This window comes from Gossypium hirsutum, chromosome A06, assembly GCF_007990345.1.
Source record: "Gossypium hirsutum isolate 1008001.06 chromosome A06, Gossypium_hirsutum_v2.1, whole genome shotgun sequence".
In the NCBI taxonomy this organism is placed as follows: Eukaryota; Viridiplantae; Streptophyta; class Magnoliopsida; order Malvales; family Malvaceae; genus Gossypium; species Gossypium hirsutum.
Genome location: NC_053429.1, coordinates 12,621,550 through 12,634,962, shown reverse-complemented (window position 1 = coordinate 12,634,962; position 13,413 = coordinate 12,621,550). Strand labels below are relative to the sequence as shown.

At 35.8% G+C, this 13,413-nt stretch overlaps 1 non-coding gene across 1 annotated transcript; it reads right to left on the bottom strand.

Moving 5' to 3' along the window:
- Positions 1-5,441: 5,441 nt before the first annotated feature.
- LOC121231741 (small nucleolar RNA R71) lies at positions 5,442-5,547 on the bottom strand. Its single transcript, XR_005929796.1, has one exon. It is a non-coding gene; the product is annotated as a small nucleolar RNA R71 (small nucleolar RNA).
- Positions 5,548-13,413: the final 7,866 nt, after the last annotated feature.

The following is a 13,413-nucleotide window of genomic DNA, read 5'->3' as shown; positions in this document are numbered from 1 at the left end:
TGCCTAAAACCCTATTGCTCTTACCTTCTTGCCGAAATATGGATTAGATCTAAGGATCCAACCGAATAGTCTTCAAATCCTTCGCTGCAAGCTCCCTTTCTCACGCTAATGCTTACACATTCAAAAAAACAGAGGCATAATGCCCTTAGTCCAAACGTTAGCCCCTCTTAAGGGTTTCAGCTTTTTCTTAAAACATGTATGATTAACGCAAATTATTTCACCAACTTACCATCGTTGTTCGGCTTAAAAGAGTGCGCCTATCCACGATCCTAACCCTGATCTACCGTACTCGTGAGAAGAAACAGATTCCAACAACCCAAGTTTCGGCTTCCTCCACCACAGGTTTATAGATTTCGGTTTTTATAAGTAAGTAAGAGAAGAGAAGTTCGGCTACCACTAGATTCGGCTCTTGGAGAATATGAGAGATGGTAACAATAATGGATGCGACAGAGAAGGAAGGGTATAAGTTTGATTATGAGGAAAAGAGAAGATAGAAGAAGGGAGAGGATGAGAAAAGAGGTAGTATTCGGCTATGGAGAAAACGACACAGTGAGGGGTTTCTAGGTTCGGCTAAAAGAAAAAGAAAAGATGAGCAGAGAATTCAGTGTTGTGGTTGTGAAGTCAGCATAGGTGAAGTCTTCGGTTTTTAGCAAAAATAAAAGGGAAGAGAAGAGAAACCTAATTTTCGGCAGAACAAACTAAATAACCTAGTCCCGAAATATAAAAGAATTCGGCAGCCCTAGACCAAATGCCGAAATTCCCAACATAAGGTGCCCTAGCCGAATGTGCACTTACAGAGTCCCCTATACGGCCAACTCTTACTTCATACTCAGATTCCTTGATTTTCTCCCCTTATCAGCTCCTAAATCTTCTCCTTTATCCCCTCCTTACTCAATCACCTGAGCAACTCAAACTCCTCCTGACAGTCTTTTACTTGAGTTCCATTGCTTACCCTTTCTAAACATAAAAATAATTCCCTTAATATGCTGTCATTGTGACTTGAACCTCAGCTCCCTCTAGCATCCACACGCCACTTTTATAGCCTTCCCAGTGGCGTCACATGCCACTTTTCCACCTGCTTCTTTGTGTTTTATTTTACCCAATTAATACTTAAAAGCCCAATTAACCAGAACCCCTTTTTTCTATGGAACTAAAATTAACTAAAGTTACCGAATTTTAACTTAAACTTGGGTCTTCTAGAGGCCCACTAACATAATTAAACCTACGCCAAACAGACAAAACACAGAAATTTTAAATTTACCAACATACACAGAATTCTCGAAAATTGGGGCGTTACACAACCCAAAGTCTTCCTCCCCTAGGTTAACTAGTGTGGGGAGTGTAGATGAACAAAAGTCGAGATGTAAGAGCTGCAACAAGTTTCATTTTGGGGAATGTTGAATGAAGAGTGGGGCATATTTTAGATGTGGTTCCCTTGACCCCTTCCTTAAAAACTACCCGAAACAAGAAGATAAAGAGGTGCATTTAGCCCCAAAGTCTAACTTTCCTAATCCTCGAAGTAAACCACCACGACATCCTGAAAGTGCAAGTGGTAGTCAAACTGTTGCCAAGGATACGACTGCAAAATTAGAGGCTCGAGCCCCAGAAATAACTTATGCAATACGGGCTCGAGAGGAAGCCTCTACTCCCGATGTTATCACGGGTACATTTTCTATTTATAATATTAGTGTCATTGCCTTAATTGACCCCAGGGGCAACCCATTCCTACATTTGCATGAAATTGGTGTCTAGTATGAATATGTCAATAAAAAATACAGAATTTGTGATTAAGGTGTCAAACCCTCTAGGCAAGTCAGCCCTAGTCGATAAAGTCGGTAAGAATTATCCCTTGACGATTCAAGGTCATTGTTTTCCGGCTAACCTTATGCTATTGCCATTCGAGGAGTTTGATGTAATACTTGGCATGGATTGGTTAGCGGTACATGATGTGATTGTAAATTATGGTAGAAAGTATATTGAATTGAAATACTCAGATGGTGAGATTCTCCGAATTGATTCAAGCAAGTTTGTAACACCCCTTACTCGAGATCATCTTCGAAGTCGAGCACGAGGCGTTACCTGACTTAACTTACTAATTTAGGGCATAAAATTTGCTTTTAAAATTAATTTATTTACATTCATTCAATATGTCTCTAAAAAGGGCCCTCGAGACCCTAAAACATGCAATTGAAATAGTTCGGGGCCAAACCGGGAACATTAAAAATTTTTCGAATACTTAGACAAATCAAAACAATTTATTTCATTATTCCTTATAAAATTGCCCACCTGCATCATAGTCACTAAATAAATTATAACTCAAATCACAAAACTCAAAATTTAAATTTGTGAATTTTTCCTAAAACTAGACTCATATATCTTCTTACTAGTTTTTTCCAAAATTTTTGGTCTAGCCAATTAGTACAGTTTATTAGTTAAAGCTTCCCATGTTGCACTGTTTGACTACTCTGACCTCTTCTCACTACAAATCAATTTTCTCCCTGTACAGAATTCAAATAACCATGCTGTTTATTTCTCTTGAAATTAGATTAACTAAGGAATCTATAAATATAAACTATAACTCCTAATTATTTTTTAAAAATTTTTAGTGAATTTATAAATAGAACAGGGGATTCAAAAATCGTTCTGACCCTGTCTTACTAAAATTCAAATATCTCTTAATATACACTTCTTTTGTTTACTCCAATTCTTTCATATGAAAATAGACTCAATAAGCTTTAATTATATATCTTATTTATCAGCTAATTCCGTTTCTACTATTCTTGGTGATTTTTCAAGATCACATCACTGCTGCTGTTCAATACTGTTTTAATGCTAATTTCACTTTTTCATGATTTCTTTGTATTAACTACCATTTAGGCATACATAACACCAAAACAAGTTCTTCATTATCCATTTAAATAGCTAATAAATATCAAATATTTACATACCATTCTTTAGCCTAATCATAAGGACATACACACAAGATGGCTAAGTCCTTATACATGCCATAAAGTAGAACGTTTGTAAACAAAGATACCCATTTGGTACCTTGATAGTCGATAGTGTGAAGTGATCTCTGACGACCTCCAACCTGAGCTTTCTTTTAAGTACTGTGAAACATGGGAAAGTGAAAGAAGTAAGCTTATAAAGCTTAGTAAGTTCATATGTAAAATAATAAGCATTAGCAATCAATTTAGCTTACTACTATGCTGTCATAATTTGCTTAAATAATGTTTAGTTCATACTTTCCCATCTTACTCTTCGGTAACCTTACCAAAGGCTCAGAATACAAAAGGCACCTTACTTAATAGCTTTCTTAAATACCTGCAACATCTCACTTAACACATGAGTACTCTTTCATAATATAGGCATATTGCTAATCATGTCATAAAGTGTCACAAGCATAACTCAAAACTCATCACTTACTTAATACTTGATAATCTCAATTACTTACAATCTCAATATTAAATAAGCCTTAAATGCATACATGTACTCTTTCTTCATACTCTCACTGTAACACCCCTATCCCTTAACCGTCACCGGAATAGGTAAGGGGCATCACCGGATAGACAGAACATTACAGAACAATACAGAATCACCGGGCATAGAAGAGAGAAAGGAACGAGAAACGGGCCAAAAACGGAGAAAATGGGCCAAAGTATAAAATCAACATGGTCTGGACTTCCTCACACAGGCAGAACACACTACCGTGTCAATTTGGAAGAATCAAAGCACGACTCACACGAGTAGAACACACGCCCGTGCCGTTCTAACAGGTTCGAGCACGGCCTGAAGTAATCACATACGGGCGTGTGACACGGACGTGTCCTTGCAGAGCCCTAGTTGGGTCCAATTTAGAAAAGGCTAATTTCGAGGGTTCTTAGGAATTCCAAAGCCTATAAATACACCCTAGAGGAGGAAGAAGGAGAGACACAAAGAGAAGAAGGTAGGGAACTTCTCAAGGGAAGCCGGTTGATCCATCTCAGAAGCCGGATTCACTATCAAGACTGAAGATCTCCCCTCAATTTCCCTCTAAGAGTTTAGGGTTTTCTTTATGTTTTGTATTCATTATTCTTCAAAGATGTTTTCCTTTTTAGTTATGAACTAAATCCCCTAAATACCTAAGGAGAATGAAACCTAAGACGAATCTTGTTATTATTTTCTGAATTGTATGATAAATATTTGGCTTGTTCTTAATTATGTGTTCTTAATTCTTGTTTTGATATTCCAGGATATTGATTCAAGTTAAGCTTTTATTCAGAAGAGGAATAGACCCTGTCTAAGAGTACAATTGTCATAATTAAGTAGAGTTGATTGTGTGCCTAGAGATAGGATTAGGGTGAAACCTAATAAGGGGATCCATAGATCAAGTTAATACAACCCTAGGGTGTTAATTAGAGAAAAGTCTCAATTATTCAATCTAGGGATTAGACGATTTTAGTCTTGAATAGGGATAATAACATAACTTAGGGATCTATATGGAGCAAGTTAAATGAATAAATCGTTCGATTCGGAATCAGAATAGCAAGTGAAGTCTAGGTGGATTCTTCCTTAAGTATTGTCTTAATCCAATCGTTTTCCAAAAGTAATCCCCCAATTCTATTTTTTGTTAATTCTTAGTTTAGTTAATTAGTTAGTTAAAACAAACCCCTTTATTCTTAGGCTAGATAATAGAAAGACAGTCATTACTAGTACTTTTAGTTCCTTTGGGTTCGACAATTCAGTCTTGCTAAAACTGTACTACTATTCGATAGGTACACTTGCCTATATCGTGATAATAGTTAGTTTCAAGAACAATTATTTATAAATATTTAGAACCTATCACAAAAAAATCGCGATCAGGTTTTTGGCGCCGTTGCCAGGGAACTAAGATATAGGAACGCTCAATTTTTATTACTTTAGCCATTTATTTTTCTTGCAAGTTAATTCTATTTTATTATTATTATTATTTATTAATTTACTTTTTCTTTCTCTTGGCAGGTTTTTATAGTTTATGACTAGAAGAAACCCCTCAAGACCACTACTTTTTGACGAAGAAATCGATCGCACAGTTCGTAGAAACCAAAGAGAAATAAGGCGAAGCTTAAGATACACAGAGAACGAGCAAGAGGACGATATTCGAAACCCTAATCGAGGAGATGGCTGAAAACCAAGACAATCAGCTACCTCCTGCGATAACCGTTGAACTAGCAAATTAAAATCCTGCTCCTTGTACTATGATGAGGATCTAAACACTCACTTGGCAAATTTCCTGGAATTCTGCGATACATTTAAAATTAATGGCGTTTCTGACGATGCCATTCATCTTCGGTTATTCCCTTTTTCATTGAGGAACAAAACTAAATAGTGGTTGAACTCGTTACCACGAGGGTCAATTACTACTTGGGAACAAATGACCGAAAATTTTTTATTAAAATATTTCCCGCCGGCTAAAATAGCCAAATTACGTAATGATATCTCTTTGTTTGTGCAGATGGACTTAGAAACTCTTTACGATGCATGGGAGAGATACAAGGACCTACTGCGAAGGTGTCCTCATCATGGATTACCTCTATGGTTGCAAGCTCAAACATTCTACAATGGTATGAACCCCTCGACAAGGCAAATGATTGATGCAACAGCCGGTGGAACCATCAAAAACAAAACACCTGAAGAGGCTTACGAATTTATTGAAGAGATGTCATTGAATAACTATCAGTGGCAAGTCATGAGGACTAAGCCAACTAAAACAGTAGGCATTTATAAAGTTGATTCGGTTACTATGCTGTCAAACTAGGTAGAACTTCTAAATAAAAAGATTGATGGTTTACTTAGTTCTACTCAGGTACATCCAGTAATGAGGTGCGAGACGAATGGAGGAGGAGCATGCACAGAGTATCAACCCTTCAACCCTAGCATCGAGGAGGAACAAGTCCAATAGATGGGTAACAATAACTCTAGATTCCAAAATAACCCATATAGTAACACTTATAATGCAGGTTGGAGGAACCACCCAAATTTCTCATGGGGAGGTCAAGGGAATCAAAGGCCACAAAATCCTCCAGGCTTCCAACAACCACCATACCAACAAGAGAAGAAGCTAAACCTTGAAGATATGCTCACAAAGTTTATATCGGTGTCAGAAACTCATTTTTAGAATATCGAGATAGCACTTAAAAATCAACAAGCTTCGATTCAAGGGCTCGAAACTCAAATAGGCCAACTGTCCAAACTAATCTCTGAACGACCACAAGGTAGCTTGCCAAGTAATACTAAACCCAACCCAATGGAACAACTCAACGCAATTAATGTTCAAGATGAAGAAGGATTCGTTGAGCCTGAGCCAGAACCGAGGCAAGAAACTGTGGTGAGCAAAGGTCAAGGTGAGGTAGGTCATAATAAAAACAAATTAGTGAATGTCGAATATAAACGTCGTATGCCATACCCTAATGCGACAAGGAAAGACCGTTCAGATGAACAATTTGGTAAATTCCTTAAACTCTTAAAAAATTACATATTAACTAACCGTTTATTGAAGCCCTATCGCAGATGCCAAACACAATGAAATTTTTAAAGGAGCTTTTAGCAAATAAGCAAAAGTTAGCTAAACGCAGTTTGCTTAGCTATTCTACAGAATAAACTACCCAAGAAACAAAAAGATCCAGGGAGTTTTATGATTCCTTGCTTAATTGGTAGTTTAGATGTTAATAATGCATTAGCTAATTTAGGGGCTAGTATCAACGTCATGCCCTACAAAATGTTCAAACAATTAGGTCTTGGGAAACCCAAACAGACTAGGATGAGCATTCAGTTAGCAGATAAAACTATAAGATTTCCTAGGGGTATTATTGAAGATGTGCTAGTTAAAATCGATAAATTTATATTTCTCATTGACTTCATTGTTCTAGACATAAAGAAGGATAGCAATACTCCTTTGATTTTAGGACGGCCCATTTTAGCAATTGTAAAAACAATTATTGATTTGGCACAGGTGAGCTCACACTCCGTATGTGAGACGAAACAATCACCCTTCAAGCTCGTAATTCTGGCAACACATCGAAAATTGAAGGTGATCGTCTAAACCATTCTACTAAAACTAACAATATGGTGCAACCTACTTTGTAGGAAATAGGTCTGAAAGAAGTACAAGAGCCATTCTCAAATAGTAGCAGAGGACCTATTCATGAAGGTCGAAGGCTACAAATCGAGGAGCTAGATAAATGGCGGATGCATAAACGGAGAACACACGATAAACCAAAACTACGCCAGAATGAGCTCAATACCTTCCCAAATCAACTTAATGTTGGAGATAAAGTATTATTAGATGCCGCAGATCCTCACATTGTCACTAGCAAACTGAATGAAGAAATCCCTCTTACGGTACTTAGCATTTTCCCATTCGATGCAGTAGAGGTAAGTCATCCCAAGTTTGGCACTTTTAAGGTAAACAACACCCGTCTAAAACCTTATTTTTATTAGAATGATAGCAGGAATGAGGAGTATAAACTCCTCGAACCACCATGACCATTCAATAGAGAGGTAAGTCGAGCTTAGACTATAAATAATTGCTTCTCGGTAGGCAACCCGAGCACTAACTGTATTAACTTCTTTAAATTTTAGTGTTTAACACTTAACTTACTAACAGAGCTCTTGAATATAGGTTTCCCACACAGACACGGCCTATCCCATGGGCGTGCCTCAGGACGTGTCTATGTGGGAAAAGCCATAATTCTTCTGAGATTTTTGAGCTTTTTGAGCATCTATTAATTCTTTCATGCTCACTTTTATTATTGCTTTGAGCGCGTCAGTATTGAACTGTTATTCTAGAACTCGCTTGATTATGCATGTCAAGACCACACCATTTGATTTGATATGTTAAAATGATTAAGGCACTTAGGATTAACCCACCCATGACATGAAAAGCCTACCTCCACAATTAACCCCTAGTGAACCCCCTTGAGCCTAACAAGCTCGTTCTTGTATTACCCTTAATATTAACCCTTAACCCATTATTTGTTGAAATCCCCAAAATTAAATTTGATCCCTATTTTTGTCGAGATTTGAATTGAAATAGTTGCTCAGCTATGTCTTGTTCTTAATAGTTAGTCTATGTTATTTGAATTGTTCTTAAAAAAAACTATGTATACACATTAGTAGTAATCTTTTATTTTTGAGCTTAAGCATTTAAATTCCATATTTTGAAAAGAAGCTCTGTTGTACGCAAGTGATGATTAAATCTTTTTCTAGTTAAGTGATTTTCCAATTCAATCTCGATTCTAACCGTTTCTTTCAACTTGTGAACACATCCTCTAACCAAAGCCACGTTACAACCCTCTAAAGACCTTTTGATTAATGTACCATCTCAATTTATAGTGGTGGAGATGTGATTTTCATGCAAGCCTATGGTAATAACTTTTCATATTGACTAATTTCATTGTTCTTAAACACTTTGAGTGATTTGAGTGAATATTTAGTAAGGATGTTAAACTTCGTGAGATTTCGAATCAAGGTAACCACTTAGATAAGGGGAGATGCCAAAGTTTTGCATGATTAAATACTCAACTTGGAATGTTTGAAGCTCTAATGTTCTTTTAGTTGAATTCTAAATGTACGAATACTCATGAATTAGTTTGAGATATTTTTGATAGAGATTATAAGTTAAGAAGATTTTACCAGATTAGGGTGAAACCTAATAAGGGGATCCATAGATCGAGTTAATACAACCCTCGGGTGTTAAATAGAGAAAAGTCTCAATTATTCAATCTAGGGATTAGACGTTATTAGTCTTGAATAGGGATAATAACATAACTTAGGGATCTCTATGGAACATGTTAAATGAATAAATCGTCCGATTCGAAGTCAGAATAACAAGTGAAGTCTAGGTGGATTCTTCCTTAGGTATTGTCTTAATTCAATCGTTTTCCAAAAGTAATCCCCCAATTCTATTCTTTGTGAATTCTTAGTTTAGTTAATTACTTAGTTAAAACAAACCCCCTTATTCTTAGGCTAGATAATAAAAAGACAGTCATTACTAGTACTTTTAGTTCCTTTGGGTTCGACAATTCGGTCTTGTTAAAACTGTACTACTGTTCGATAGGTACACTTGCCTACGTTGTGATAATAGTTAGTTCTAAGAACGATCCTTTATAAATATTTAAAACCTGTTACACAAAAATCGCGATCAATAATCCATGAACACATATTTAGGGCACTTTGCATTTTAGCCCTTATATTATCACACTTTGACAATTTAGTCAATTTTTCACAAAATCACAAATATGCATAATTCATCAATACTATAGCTTGGCCAAATATTCATGGCTTCCATACAAGCCCAAATAACACATTTAATTCACAAATTAGTCCTTCAAAACCTGATTTTCAAAAATTAGCCCAAATAGCTCTATTTCATCAAAATTCAAGGACAAAGCTTATAAATCATCTATTAAACTTTCATAATTCATCCAAGAACATTACAAAACTCATGATATCAACAATGGAATTTCATGAAATCTTTAACAGAAACAGAAATTCAGACAAAGGCTTTGAAGAACACGAAACAACGATCATAGAAACGTAGAAATTATCAAAAACGGACGCAAATTCATACCTTAATCAAGGTTAACAAGAGCTGAACCCTAGGAAGCCCTTTTTCTTTCTTTTTCCTTTGATTTTCGGTAAAAACAATGTGTTTATGGCTGTTTTCATGTTTTGTTTTATGTATATTAACTTAATATACCTTTTTACTATTTTACCCTTGTCTTTAAACATTAATAAACCATTTACTAATGTCTAACAAGGTCATTTAATATATTACATGGTCAAATAACTATATAAGGACTTATTAGTCCAAAGCCATTTCAAAAACATACATTAAACATGTAGCATGCTAATTTCACCTTTTATGTGATTAAATCATTTTTCTTTCCATAATTAAGCACAGAAACAGACAAATTAAATCACAAAAATTTCACAGATACAAATTCATATATTACAGACACAGAAAATAATATTAAAATTTTTTCAGACTCGAATTTGTGGTCCCGAAACCACTATTCTGACTAGGGTCTAAACCGGACTGTTACAATTCTCCCCCCTTAGGGATTTTCGTCCCCAAAAATCTTATCGTCAAACAGATTCGGATATTGCTGTTTTATTGCATCTTCAAGCTCCCATGTAGCCTCTTCTACTTCGTTTCTATGCCACATCACTTTAACTAACAGAATTTTCTTGTTACGTAATTCTTTGATCTCATGAGACAGAATACAAATCGGCTTTTCTTTATAAGTCATATCAGCATGGATTTCAATATCAGACAGAGAAATTACATGCGAAGGATCAGATCTATATTGTTGAAGCATTGATACGTGAAACACATTTGGATCTTTTCTAACTCAGATGGTAATTTCAATCTGTAAGCAACCGGCCCAACTCGTTCGATGATTTCATACGGTCTGATGAACCTCAGACTCAACTTACCCTTTTTACCAAATCAAAATAGTTTCTTCCACGGAGATACTTTCAAAAACACTTTATCACCAATCTCAAATTCAACATCTCTTCTTTTCAAATCTGCATATGATTTCTGACAATCAGAGGCAGCTTTCAGACTATCTCGGATTACTTTCACTTTCTGTTCTGTTTCTTTTATCAGATCAATACCATAAATCTTATTCTCATTGAGCTCAAACCAATATAACAGAGTTCTACACTTTCTACCGTATAAGGCTTCGTATTGTGCCATTTTAATGCTCGATTGAAAACTGTTATTATAAGCGAATTCAATCAAAGGTAGATATTGTTCCCACGTACCTTCAAACTCAAGAATGCAACATCTCAACATATCCTTAAGTATTTGAATAATCCGTTCAAATTGACCATCTATTTGTGGATGAAAAGTAGTGCTAAAATGCAATTTAGTACCCAGAGCATCTTGCAATTTCTTCTAGAATCGCGATGTAAATCTCGGGTCTCTATCTGATACAATCGACAATGGTACACCATGCAATCTCACAATATCATAAATATAAAGCTCAGCTAACTTATCAAGTGAGAAATCAGATCGTACTGGAATACAATGAGCTGACTTTGTCAATCTGTCAGCTACAACCCAGATTACATCTTTCTTCTTCGAAGACAAAGGCAAAACCGATACAAAATCCATGGTCACCCAATCCCATTTCCATTCTTGAATCATAATCGGTTGTAATAACCCAGATGGCACTTGATGTTCAGCTTTAACTTACTGACAGATTAAACATTTAGAAATAAAATTAGAGATATTCCTTTTCATTCCCAACCACCAATATAGTTGTTTCAAATCATTATACATTTTTGTACTTCTCGATGTACAGAAAATCTACTACTATCAGCTTCACTCAAAATCATCTGAATTAACTCAGGATTTCTTGGAACACATAGTCTATCTCTGAATCTCAAATAATCATTAGCATCAACTTGGAATTTAGAGTCACACTGTACTCATTTTGCCAATAATTCATTGTCAGACTTCTGAGCATCGCAAATCTCTTGTGTAAACAAGGGTTTTGCTTTCAGTTCAACACAAATCAAAGTATCATCAAACAATGCTAAATGAACGTTCATAGCATGCAGCACAGACAACGATTTCCTACTCAGAGCATCAGCAACCGCATTTGCGTTACCCGGATGATAATCAATTACAAGTTCATAATCTTTTAACAGATCCAACCATCTTCTCTGTCGTAGATTAAAATTATTTTGCGTCATTAAATACTTCAGACTTTTATGATTAGAAAATACATAACATTTGTCACCAAACAAATAGTGACGCCAGATCTTCAAGGCAAACATGATTGTACCTAACTCGATGTCATGTGTCAGATAATTCTTTTCATGCGGTTTTAATTGTCTCGAAGCATAAGCAATGACTTTTCCTTCTTGCATTAAAATAGAACCAAGTACATCTAATAAAGCATCACTGTAAACAATGAATTCTTTACCTGATTTAGGTTGTACTAATACTGGAGCTTCAGTCAACAAATCTTTCAACTGATCAAAACTGTTTTGACACTTTTCTGACCACTCAAACTTCACATTTTTTTGAAGCAGTTTAGTCAGTGGAGTCGAAATCATCGAAAAGCCTTTTACAAATCTTCTATAGTAACTAGCAAGTCCCAGAAAACTACGGACTTCAGATAAATTCCTCAAGAGTTTCCAGTCCAGAATAGCTGAAATTTTACTCGGATCAACTTGGATACAGGAGGTTGATACGATATGACCAAGAAAACCAACTTCTCTCAACCAGAACTCACATTACTGAACTTTGCATATAATTGTTTATCTCGCAGAGTCTGTAGCACTATTCTCAAATGCTCAGCATGATCAGATTCATCTCGTGAATAAATCAATATGTCATCAATGAATACAACAACAAATTGATCTAAATACGATCTGAAAATTCTATTCATCACATCCATAAAAATAGCAGGTGCATTCGTTAATCCAAAAGGCATAACTAAAAATTTGTAATGCCCTTAGTTTTCGGAATGTCAGAATCCTTTACTCACAACTAGTAGTAACCTGATCTCAGATCTATCTTAGAAAACGCAGTAGCACCTTTCAACTGGTCGAATAAATCATCAATTCTAGGCAGAGGATATTTGTTCTTTACAGTCACTTTATTAAGTTGACGGTAATCAATACACATTCTCATTGTGCCATCTTTCTTTTTCACAAATAGAATATGAGCACCCCAAGGTGAGAAACTCGGTCTAGCAAATCCTCGATTGGTCAATTCTTGCAACTGAGATTTTAGTTCTTTTAATTCGGTCGGAGTCATTCTATATGGAGCTATCGAAATTGGAGTAGTACAAGGAACTAATTCAATGCCAAACTCAACTTCTGGGTTCGAAGGCAAACCCGACAGTTCTTCAGGAAACACATCAGAGAATTCACAGACAACAAGCATTGATTCAACTTTCTTACCATTCATTTTTGAGTCTAACACATAAGCTAAGTAGGCTTCACAACCTTTCTTTACATATTTCTATGCTTTCATGGCAGATATCACAGCTGGCAGTCCATTCAGGTTACTAGACTCAATTCGAATTATCTCATCATTCTCACACCTTAGACCAATGACCTTTTGTTTGCTGTTCACAATAGCATCGTGCAAGGTTAACTAGACCATTCCCAGAATTATATCAAATTCATTGAAAGGCAAAAGAATTAGATCGGTAAGAAAACAGATATCTCGAATCAATAACGGATAATTCTTGCAAACTTTATCAACCAAAACACTTTTACCTAAGGGGTTCGATACTCTAATTATGAATTCAGTATACTCTACAGGAAAATTCTTACTATGCAGCAAATTCATACAGATATAAGAATGCGTTGATCCAAGATCTATCAATGCAATCATAGAGGTATCATGAAGAGTGAAAGTATCAG